The following is a 12,083-nucleotide window of genomic DNA, read 5'->3' on the forward strand; positions in this document are numbered from 1 at the left end:
CTCTGACAGCTTCCCATATGTCTTTAGTATAATTAGTTCATGCATTCAAAATAGGGAGGGCTGTAGATCTAAGTTTCAGAAGTTTTTTGATGCTCCAGCTGTGGGGAAAGCTTGCAGCCATGTCTCTGAAGTCATTGGTCTTTATAACATAGCAATTTAACCATGCAACCCATAGAGATCCCTCTCCTGCCAAAATGTTTCGAATGAGCAGAATCATACAAGCAATGTTCCAGGTTTTGATGTTCTTCAAGCCTAACCCACCTTCTGATTTAGGGCAGCAGATATTAGTCCAGCTGACTCTAGCCCCAGATGCAACCTGATATGTTCCTTTCCAAAGGAAACGAGAACAGAGCTTATCGATTCTATTAATTACAGATTGAGGGAGCATGAATTGCTTGCACCAATAATTTGCCACACTGAAAAGAATTGTTTTGACTAACTCAAGTCTCCCAGAATAGCTAAGCATCTTACTAGACCAATGGTACATCCTTAATTTAATTTTATCCAGAAGAGGTTGGCAATCTTGTTCAGATAGTTTTTTAGTGACTAGGGGAACCCCCAAATACCTAACAAGAAGATGACCAAGCTTGAAACCAAAAATGCAATGGATAATTTCAAGATTCCTAGGAGAAATACCAGTAGCAAAAAGTCCAGTCTTGTTAACATTAAGCTTGAGCCCAGACAAGTCATAAAAGTGATTTAAAACAGAAATGATTCTAGCAATAGATTCAGAATTTCCTTTGCATAAAATTAAGAGATCGTCAGCAAAAGAGATATAAGTTAGCCCAATTTTTTTACATTTAGGGTGATACCCAAATATCCCTTTAGAAGCAGCAAGATTAAGGATTTTAGAGAGGATATTCATAGAAATCACAAAAAGAATAGGGAATAAAGGGTCACCTTGTCTAATCCCCCTCTGGCCTTTGAAATAGCCAACTAAACTGCCATTAAAAGAGATAGAATATTTGGCTTCTTTAAAGCAAGCCTCTATCCACCTTAAGAAGATACTTGGAAGACCAATGGCTTTGAGGGAAGAATAAATGAAAATGAAGAGAGTCAAATGCTTTATGAAGGTCAATTTTTAGTGCACACCTATGAGAGATTTGCTTTCTTCTATATCCTTTCACTAATTCCTGAGCAAGAAGAGTATTGTCTATTATAGATCTTCCTCTAACAAAAGCATATTGGTTGGGAGAAATAACTTCAGGCAGCAGCTTGGTCAGTCTTCTAACAAGGATTTTGGAGATGGTTTTGTACACCACCAAGCAACAGGATATAGGTCTGTAATCTTTAACAGTGCTAGGATTATGAAGCTTAGGAATCAAAGCTATTATAGTAGAATTAAAAGCAGGAAGGATGAAAGCTTCTTGGAAGAAGAATCTGATAGCTTTGATAGAATCATCTCCTACCACATACCAAGTTTTTTTTGGAAAAAAATATGAGTATATCCATCAGGGCCTGGGGATTTATCATTTCCATGACTAAAAATGGCTTCTTTGATCTCTTCATTGGTAACTGTTTTTACTATGTCTAAAGACAACTCAGTAGACAAGTCAAATTAGAGTAAACTTTTCAAGTACTGAGGGTCAGCTTGTTGTAAATTAGGATAAGCTTGTTGTAAATTAGGATAAGCAGTATCTAATTGGTTTTTGAAAAAATCAAGAACTTCTGTGGACATATCTTCAAAAAAATCCAGTCTTTTTCCTTGAGCATTAATAAGGACCCTTAAAGTGTCATTTTTGTTTTTAGTTGCTATGACTGAGTGGAAATACTTGGTACACTTTTCTCCCTCTTTTAGCCACTTAACTTTAGATTTTTGCTTCAAAAACATATTTTCAGCTTCTTCAAGGGCAGCAAGCTCATTTTGAACAGACAATTCCTTATCAAGAGGGTTGATTCCTTTAAGAGTATAAATTTATACTTGTTCCAACTCTAATTTCTTGAGGTTTACACGAGCATATAAGTTACTGTAATAGTTCTTGTTCAATGCTTACAAACAAGGCTTGAGGCGTTTAAGTTTTAGAAAAAGAGCCTGTATAGGGTTACCATGAATTGGTTGCTTCCATGAAAGGCTCACTTCTTCAAGGAAAGAATGATGATTGGACCAAAAGTTGAAGAACTTGAATGGTTTGGGACGTTTGGTGTGGGCTTCTTTGTTTAACCAAGCAAGAGTCATACAATGATTAGAGGGTCTAGGGGAAAAGAATTCAACAAAATATTTATTGAATGAATTTACCCAATGAGAATTTATTAAAACTCTATCAAGTTTCATTGCAAGGTAAGCATCATTTTGCTTGTTACTCCAAGTAAAGGAAGGGCCAAAAAATGGATGGTCCTGAAGAAAAAGGTCTTGAACCACATCTTGAAAGTCTTTCATATCAGTAGAGAGATATGGTCCAAGGAGATCAAAGTCAGAGCTTTCTTTGAAGTGAAGGAAGGAGTTAAAGTCTCCTCCTAGGATCCATGGGAGAGAGTTAAATTGAGAATTAAGATCTTTAAGATACCGACAAAGATGTCTTCTAGTAGAACCATTGTTACTACCATAAATAACAGTAATGACGAAAGGGGTATTGTTATAATGGCTTTTGACAATAATGCTTTGGTCAGAAGAATTACAGAAGATGATATCAATTCCTTTTTCCAGAGCAGCCAAACTCTTCCATTAGAGGCAAATTCATAATTAGTGAACACATTCCAGCTTCTAAATTTAGAATGTAAAATGTTGACAGATTTATCAGCCTTAATATGAGTCTCCATCAAACAAAGGATATATACTTTATAGAGTTTGGCCCTTTGGAGAACTTTTATTTGCTTTTGAGGATTGTTTAATCCTCTGATGTTCCAAAAGCAAATAATCATTGGGATAAAGAATTTGAGGCTTCCCCTTTTTTCTCTATTTGAAGGGGTTTTAACTTTAACAATTTGCTCTTTCTTTTTTGCTTTAAGTTCCTTAAGAAGGTTGGCAACTCCTGAGGCAGTTAGTCTAGTTTTCTTAACTTGAACCTCAGTACTAAGTGAATTTTCATCAACATCATTGAGGATTTTGAACCTGTTAGCTGAACCTTTAAGAGCTACTTTAGATTTAACCTTAAGGGGTCTTCCTCTACCTCTTTTAGGAATAGAGAGAGGCTTTTGGTCATTGTCAGATTGAGACACAGGGAGAATCTTCTATTGGACAGATTCACCACTGAGAGGTAAAAGAGGATTTAAAGAAATATTTCCATCACTAGCAGGGATGCTAAGAGGAACTGAAGAAGAAATGTTTCCATCACTAGCAGGGATGCTAGGAGGAACTGAAGAATCACCCTTAGAGGAAGGCTCAGTAAGGACAGGAGAATGACTAGATGAAGCTACTCATGTATAACTGTCAATAGGATCAGACTGCTCCTTAGAGTGGGAATAGTTTTACTTTTGATTATGCAGTTCTTTTTTACTATCAGAATTCATATGAACTAAATTAGCATAAGAGTCAGTCTTTTTTCTCCAAATTTTCAAGGTGGAAGGAGTTGTTGATTGTTTAGTAGGACAATTTTTATCAAAATGTCCAAATGAGACACATTTGCTACATTTACTCGGAAACCAGGGTACTTCAACATAGATAATAGTAGTTTGACCATTAGCAAATTTAACTTTGATAGTTTCTGGAATTTCTTCTTTGGCTCTTACTTCAACACAAACCTTAGCATAATGCAGTCTAGTTTTAGAAATAGTTATAGTATACATAGAAATAGGAGTTCCTAGAGCACTAGAAATGTATCTTATACCATCTTGAGTATGCAATTCTAGAGGAACATTGTAAAGATTTATCCAGATAGGCAATCGAGCTAAATCAAAGTCTAGTCTTTGCAAATTTGTCTCCCATTTCCTTAAAATTAGAGGCTTATTAAGGATGTGCCATGGTCCATTTTCAAGGAACCAGTCTCTTGAAGCATCAGGATAGAAGGAAAATACGTAGAGATTATTGCCAACGAGACTGACCTGAACTCTTGTCCCTTTCAAATAGTTGTTCCGAAGGTTATCTATGATTCTCTGTAAAGCGGAAAAATTAGGAGCTGCCCCCAACAATTGACCAACTAAGGAAGATTTCCAGTCTGCTATTCCTGCCTCGAAGACCTCTGGTGGCGGGCAGACAATCTGGGAATTATCAGTTGATTTGGGGGGGAAATACGATAACTTCTGACCTTCTTGTCATCTGAAGAGTTTCCTCCAATCCATAGGGAGGTATGAAATGGTGAACAGCAAAAAAAGCAGAAAGAAGAGAACAATAGAATGACGATGAGATCACCGGCGATGCGACGAGAAGTCTCAGGCTCTATTAGACCTGCTAACGTGTGCCTGGAGAGGGAAAACGTGTGCCATCAGAAAACAAACTATGTGTCATTTATATTTTTTTGAAATTTTATGTAAAATAATTTACGCTTTCTTTCAAACTCAAATTTATAGACTTTTTCAACTTTTGGACTTGGTTGCATCGAAGAAATTGTTCCAATTTCACGCTAAATGCAAACAAATTAGTCCAACACATTTGAGTTTTACTGATGACCTCCTCATTTTTTTGAAATGGGTCTTCGGCTTCAGTTGCTGATACTAAGAATGTTTTGGAAAAGTTTTATGAGTGATTTAGATTGCGCCTTAATATTGTGCTAAGAGTAGGGGTGTAAATGAGCTGAGTCGAGCTCGAATATTGTTGAGCTTGACTCGACTCGACTTGAAAACTCACGAGTTTAAAATTTTCAAGCTTGACTTGAACTCGAAATAATGAAATGAAGCTCGTGAGCAACTTGAAAATGCTCGAAATGAAAAAAAATCTTAAAATTAATTCTATTGAAGCCTCAAACTCGAACATGAACCTTAAATAATATTATTGTATTTAAAAAAAATCAATACATAAATATGAATATTATTTATAATTTATTGTTTTTAAAATAAAATCTTAATATATTATATTTTCGAGCTGCTCACGAGTTTTTCGAGTCGAATATCAAATAGCTAGTTTCGGCTCGTTAAGAACTCGAGTCAAGTCCATTCGATCTGAGTATTTAACGAGCCTTGATCGAATCGACCTCGAGTAGCTCGTGATCTGTCTCGTCTCATTTACAACCCTAGCTAAGAGAGATGTTTGTCTCAGGGTTGATGTTACTAAGCCATAGGAAATTCAGAGTTTTTTTGGGTTTAAGGTTGGTCTTCTTTCGGTCAAATATCTTGAAGTTCTCCTAGTTACTAGGAAATTGTCCGAGAAAGACTGTTAGTCTCTTGTTGCTAATATAAGAGCTAGATTGGAGCATGGGTGCAATCTTAATCTTAGCTAGATTGGAGATTAGTGTGACCAACTACTGGTGTAGGCAGATTGTGCTACCCTATTCCATTATCAAATATATTGAGCAACTTCGTGGCCGATTCTTCTGGAATGGGACTGACTCCTCTACTGCCAGAGCCAAGGTCAGTTGGCGGCATATTTGCTCCCTTAAATCGGAGGGAGAACTTGAGTTGAGAGATTTAAAGACTTGGAACAAGGATTTGGTGGCAAGTGGTTACTAAGGATCACTTTAGCTGGTGTGTTAGGAAAATGCTTGAGATGAGGGAGGAGGCTTTTCCTTTGCTTGGGGCTGTTGTTGATTGTAGGATGATTACTACTTTTAAATCAAAACGATGGAGATCAAGAAAAAAAATATATTTTTTGATTTAATAATAATTAAATGATAGATATTTTATATCATGTTACGTGAAAGGTCCAAATATTAATTCAAAGTTTTTAATTTTATGAGAAATTTAAAGAAAATCAAATAAAATATGGAGAAATCAAAATATTTTGATATTGATTATTTTACAAATAATAATCTCAATTTAATATTTAATAATTAATCTTTAAAAGTTAAATGGACGGTTGTTATTCCTATGGTATTAGGTTAGAGCACTAACCTTTGCAAATATAAGTGTTTGAACATTTATCGTCAAATAGTTTAAAACTTTAAAACAAATAATATCTCATAATCACGTCAGTTTAATAAAAAAAATCATAATAAGTGTATTCAACAATAATTGGTATGTTTAACGTTTAATGCAATTTCAATGACTTGTTTAGTAACGATTTTTGAAACAATGATTCATTTTAATTGATATTTTAGGCGTGTATTTACTTTTTTCCCTATTATTTTATCAAATTTATTTGATACTTAAATATTTTTATTATAAAATTTATATTATCCAATAACCATATAAATTTTGATAGTATTTAAATTGGAATCAAATCAAACTCTAAAACAAAAGATAAAACTTTCATCAAATATAATTGGGTAAATTACGCATTTAGTACCTAAACTGTAAGTTTTTATTACATCGTTGTTAAAAACTTTTAGTTTTTATTTCATTTTAGTATCCCATTCAAAATTTAACGTTTTGATTTTTTTAAAAAAGTTTAGGTATCAAAACGGACCAAAATCGATAGTTTGGGTACTAAACGCGTTAAATTTTTAATGGTCGGGCTACTAAAATGAAATGAAAACTAAATGTTAGGTATTTTTTGAAAAAAATAAAAGTCTAGGTACTAAAAGAGACCAAAACTGATAATTTAGGTACTAAATGCATAGTTTACCCTATATTTTTAGGATCGGTTAAAGTGGTGCTCACCACCCTTGGCCGACGCCTGGGAGATCCTTAACCCAATTGGATTGCTCATCGTTCGCATTTCTTTGGACTAAAGAAAGAGACCTTCTCTTAATATTTTTTTAAAAGAAGTTGTCAAGCATTCATACTAATCAATCTAATGGAAACTTTGCTTTCATTAAAAGAAAATAATTTCACCATTTCCTCTGATTTATTGGAAACCTTGATCTCTATATTATAAGCATCCCAGAAAATAAATAAAGACAATAAAAGGGTATATGTAGGGATGGGCATGAGACTCGAACCCGACTTGATCGGGTCGGTTTTTTTAAAAAAAATTCGGGGTCGGGTCGGTTTAGGGTGAAAAATACCTGACTAGAAAAAAAATATAATTTTACCTTTTAAATTTAAGAATAATTACAGCAATACCCCTCTATATATTATTATTTTTCAATTAAATCACTGTTTTTATTGAATAAAAATAATTTTTTGATTATTTCGAGTCGGGTCAGATCGGGTTTTTAAGTTATATATCGGGTTGGGGTCGGGTTGGGTGAAAACTTATTTTGGTCGAGTAGGATCGGGTATCGGGTGGAAGACTCCTTATTCTCGGGTCGGGTCGGGTGGACCAAAAACCCGACCCAACCGACCCATGCTCATCCCTAGGTATATGGTTAATGTAGTTTATATTATTCAAATTTAGAAGTAAAAGGGTATATGGTTAATGTAGTTGAAAGATCGTACATCTATTTATTATCGAATCTTTGTTTGTATGAAAAAGTTTAAGTGACAGAGAAAAACAATGGTTTAAATAACAACTTTAAAATTTTTAGAGTTTCATTCACATATCATGTTGTCATTGATATCATTAATTTTTTTATCACTCCATGCACTGATAATCTCATCTTATTATCTCTTACCGCTCTATCAGTTTAAATTTTTCCTAAATCTCTTTAAAACTCGTGAAATTTCAACTCAAACCCCGAAAAAAAAACTCAGATTTGCAATCTCCGTCATCATATCAGGGTGGAGTCGGAATTTATTATTTGTCTCCACATCCTCGCTATTGAGATTTAGAAGAAGATGCTCTAACGTCCTAAAATCAACGAGGATCCGAAAAGCTAGGTTAAAATTTTGGATTGAAAGATTTTAGGGACATTTTCATAAATTTAAAAGGAAGTTTTGTGGCCTTTTTCATATTTTTTAAAAGTGCAATGTCGAAATCAAGTGATCAAATTGAATGTTTGTAAAATGTAGAAATCAAATCAGAAATATAACTAAAGCTAAGTGATGAAATTTGTAGTTTACCCATATATATAAATGGTCCATTGTCACTTTTACGCAACAACTGGAAACTCTTACAATGCTCTTTGAATTTCACCTTTTTCTTGTTTTCTCCATAATTATATAAGCTCATACTAGTGTACCCATTGCATTGTTTGGAAGCATTCCTTGTGTTTGTTGTTTTGACTGAGAGAGTTCACGGCCATAAAAAGAGTAATTTTTTTTGTCAATTTGTAAGCGGTTGCGATGAAGGATTGGGCGCCCATTGTTATAGGGCTGTTGCTCTTCATACTGCTGTCCCCCGGCCTCCTCTTCCAGCTTCCGGGGAACAACCGAACTTTCGAGTTCGGTAACTTTCAGACCAACGGCAAAGCCATCGTTATCCACACTCTCCTCTTCTTTGTCCTCTTCACTATCCTCATTTTGGCCGTCGGCATTCGCATCTACGCCGGCTGAACTTTTTATTTATTTATATATAGTTTGTTTGTGTTTCGATTCACTATGCGGCTGACGTTCTTCTGTGCTAGTTCGACTCGTGTATTTCGCCGGAAAAATGATGTACGACGGGGTTTAATTCTTCTGATTCGGTACTTTTGGGATTTATCGTTTTCATTTTGTAAAATCTATAATAATTTATCATTTATTTATTTATTTATTTTGCGTATATGATTCAACTGTTTGGATTTTTTGGTATAAAATGTTCACTTATTATGTTTATAGAAGAACAAAGACTTAATCCAATTTAAGTAAAATTAAGTGTTTGAATCTTAATGATATAAATAAAGTAAATTGAATTAAAAAATTATCTCGTAAGTATTTGATTTGAATTAGATTATTAATAGATTATATAACAATAATTAAATTATATATATTGTCATATCTCAGTTAGCAATCAATGTTTGATTTAGATTACTGTTAATTTTTTAACAAAAACATATGAGTTTAGAACATATGGATAGTCAGATAACTATTTTATAACTTTTAATAATCGGGTGACTAAACAAACATTGTCCTATAATTAAAGGATCGTTTTGTAATTTTTAATACTTGAGAGACTCAACAAAAAAAATGACTTATGATCAGGGGACCATTTGCGTATTTTACCCAAATAAAATATACGACAACATTTAAGCAGTATCTATTATATATATTTTTCAACACGCGTAAAATAATTGTCGTATTCAACAATGATATCTCGACACCTGTCTTACTAGGTTTTCCCAAAACGTTCAATCGTCACCTTCCCCGTTCAACTATTCATGTCAAGGTATTTAAAAAAGAAGAAGCCTAACGTGGTCTTTGAAATTATAACTTAGAACAAAATTTAATGTGATATTTTCACTATTTATTTTCGACGTTAATTGTTATGATGCTGACGTGGTAATCTATAATGACTGGTGACGTGGCTAATAATATTGTAGATGTGTTAAATTGATTTTTTTCTCAAGTTCAAGGGTCAAACTAATTTTTTTTAAAAAGTTTAAGAGTTTATTTGATTCTTTTTAAAATACAAATATTTTAAATCTTATTAAAAGAAAAAAAATGTAATAAAAGTGAAGATAAAAGAAATATTTATCCGATTGACTTATTATCTTGTTTGCTTAATCTTGCTTTCCATCACCTGATTCTTCAATTTCCTCCGGTTTGGCAATAGTATTATCGTGGCAATTCTCCTATACTTCAAAATTGAATTCGGTGGTGGTTGGAATGACTTGACATTCTTCTAGATCGTTTGCATGCTTTATTGTTGGAAAAACATTTAGTTTCACTTGATGATCATTCATTCTCATAGTGAGTTCTCTCCTTTCGACGTCAATTAAGGTTCTTCTTTTCGCTAGGAATGGTCTTCCAAGGATAATAGGTGCAAACTTATCTACTTAACAATCCATAACAATTAAGTCGGCAAAAAAAAATAAATTTATCAACTTTTATCAGTATATCTTCAATTTTTTTCCTCTGGATACACATAAGATTTGTCTGCAAGCTGTAGCATAACTGTCATAGATTTTACCTTCCCGATACTCAATCTTTTGAACACATATTTAGGCATAAGGTTTATGCTTGCTCCAAGATCGCATAACGCCTCCCCAACATAGTGATTTTGTAGAGCACATGGTATTGTGAAATTACCATGATCTTTTAGTTTGGGTGGCATACGGTTGTGCAACATGGTCATGCATCCCTCCGTCACAACAACTGTTTCAAACTCTCTTAGCCTTGTTCTCTTAGAGACAATGTCTTTATAGAACTTAGCATATTTCAACATTTGCTCTATCACCTCAACCAACGGTAAGTTAATCTAAACTTGTTTCAATATGTCCAAGAATTTCTTGATCTGCTATTATTGTTTCTACCTTTTTAGCTTCTAAGGGAATGGTGGTGGAATTCACATATCCTCATCCTTCCCATCTGTTTGGAATTTGATCGATAGACTTGTTACTACAATTGGAATTGCCGAGAATTTGATCGATAGACTTGTTACTACAATTGGAATTGCCGAGGCATGTGGGATGGCTTGGGCATTCTTTGATTCATCAATATTGGTTGGGCCAATGTTGTTGGATGTATCTTCCTGGACAAGAATCTGCTCTACAGGTTGAGTTCTCTCTGTGTCCTTTGTAGGGGTTTCAGTTAGCTTTCCGCTTCGAGTGGTGATTACCTTACACTATTCGTAGCCTAATCCATTTGCGATGCAGTATCGTTGGATAAACTGCCTAGTGGTCTTGTGTTCAAATTCTGGGCAAGTTGTCTGACTTGTATCTCCAAGGATTTTAAAGTTGCCTCTTGGTTCTACAGTGTAATATCAATCCTGTTAATGAAAGCGTCAGTCCTTTGCTTGACACTGCTTGCAGCAGAAGAAAGGGAAGATTAAGGGGTACTAATGGACTTAAAGAAGGATATGAACAATCTAACGCTGAATGGACTAAAAAAATTGCCGCCGGGGTTCCGGTTCCAACCGACCGACGAAGAGATGGTGTTTCAGTACTTGAAATGCTAGGTCTTATCCTATCCTTTGCCTGCTTCCATCATCCCTGACCTTAATGCCTGCAAGTTTGATCCCTGGGATCTGCCCGGTAAGCTCTTTTCTAGCTTTGCATGCATTATCTATGGAGGGTTATTAAATATATTGGCGACGGATTGATACTTATCAGTGGCGGATGCACTAAACCCCGATGAGTCAAGTGCATCCCATTGTTTTGAAAAAATAATTAAATTTAACTTAATGTGTTAAGAAAAAAAAAGAAAAAAATTACAATTTTTGCATAACCATTATTTTTAAGAAAAGAAAATTAAAATTTTAGATCCCATTCTCAAATTTATGGATCCGTCACTAATACTCGAGTCCGAATTGTTTTAGTTTATATTCTCGTATGCATATCGATAAGAGGTCGCCACTATGAATATCAACTACGAGAACTCCTATGGAATTTGCACTAATAGATACGTTTCCCATGCATATATCTAAATATTTTTCAGAAAAAAATACAGAATTGAAATAACAAAAGATTTTCTTCTATAGGTGAGACGGACGATGAGAAGTATTTTTTCAGCACGAAGGAAGCGTAGTATAGAACCGGGAACGGGATAAACCGAGCGACTGCTTCCGTATATTGGAAGGCAACCGGTTCGGATAAGCAAATCGTATCAAGGAGAAATGAAGTAGGAGGGATGAGAAAAACCCTAGTTTTCCACATGGGAAGCCTCCGCATGGATCAAGAACTGATTGGATCATGCATGAATATCGCCTACTTACTCTATCAAACGATTCTCTACATGCAAACAACCAGAATTATCTGAACCATGAGATGGAAAAGCGGGTTCTGTGCCACGTATTCTTGAAGAAAACAAGTGAGAGTAGTGACGATGAGGAGATTATGCAGAGTTTTTGTAATAATAGTAAAGAAAAAGTGAAAAAAACCCAAGGCATTTATTCATAAAATGAAGCCAAAATTGTTTGATTTCATGAGAGAAAACGATGGCATAACAGCTGAGTCATCTTCTTCTTCTTCGGGTTCAAGTTCCAGTAGTGATATCACCGAGGTTTCTTCGAGTGTATGCAGCAGGCAGTATTGAAGATAACATCGTATGTCAAAGGTAATAAAATATTTGAAAAATTCTTTAACTTTAATGAAGATAATAAAATAGAACAAAAGATTGACTTTTTAACTTCAGCAACAGCACACATCAGAATCAAA

At 34.5% G+C, this 12,083-nt stretch overlaps 1 pseudogene; it reads left to right on the forward strand.

The window, feature by feature from the left end:
- The first annotated feature begins 10,768 nt into the window (after nt 1-10,768).
- On the forward strand, nt 10,769-11,961 carry LOC120200083 (annotated as a pseudogene).
- Nucleotides 11,962-12,083: the final 122 nt, after the last annotated feature.

The sequence above is a fragment of the Hibiscus syriacus genome, unplaced genomic scaffold, assembly GCF_006381635.1.
Source record: "Hibiscus syriacus cultivar Baekdansim isolate YM2019G1 unplaced genomic scaffold, ASM638163v2 tig00005929_pilon, whole genome shotgun sequence".
In the NCBI taxonomy this organism is placed as follows: Eukaryota; Viridiplantae; Streptophyta; class Magnoliopsida; order Malvales; family Malvaceae; genus Hibiscus; species Hibiscus syriacus.